The sequence below is a fragment of the Phaethon lepturus genome, unplaced genomic scaffold (genome assembly GCF_000687285.1).
Source record: "Phaethon lepturus isolate BGI_N335 unplaced genomic scaffold, ASM68728v1 scaffold41462, whole genome shotgun sequence".
In the NCBI taxonomy this organism is placed as follows: Eukaryota; Metazoa; Chordata; class Aves; order Phaethontiformes; family Phaethontidae; genus Phaethon; species Phaethon lepturus.
The window spans coordinates 1-263 of NW_010521986.1; positions in this window are offsets into that span (position 1 = coordinate 1).

A 263-nucleotide genomic window follows, 5' to 3' on the forward strand; every position below is an offset into this window, starting at 1 on the left:
CGTGCCAAGCCTGCAGCAAGCGAGCAGGAGTAACAAGAGTGTGCGCGTGGGAGGGAAAACATACATACATACGTACAAATATATGTGTATGATAATCGTCAAGCGTCCCCTCTTCCCCGCCCCCCCGCTCCATCTCCATGTCGGATTACTACAGTTCCCCCGCGTTGGGGGCTGGCTGCAGAAGGATGTGGGCACCCAAGCTCTGCCCGCTTGCCCAGGGCTACGGGCTGTTTGTGGGCTGGGGGTAGCTGTGTCTTCCGCTG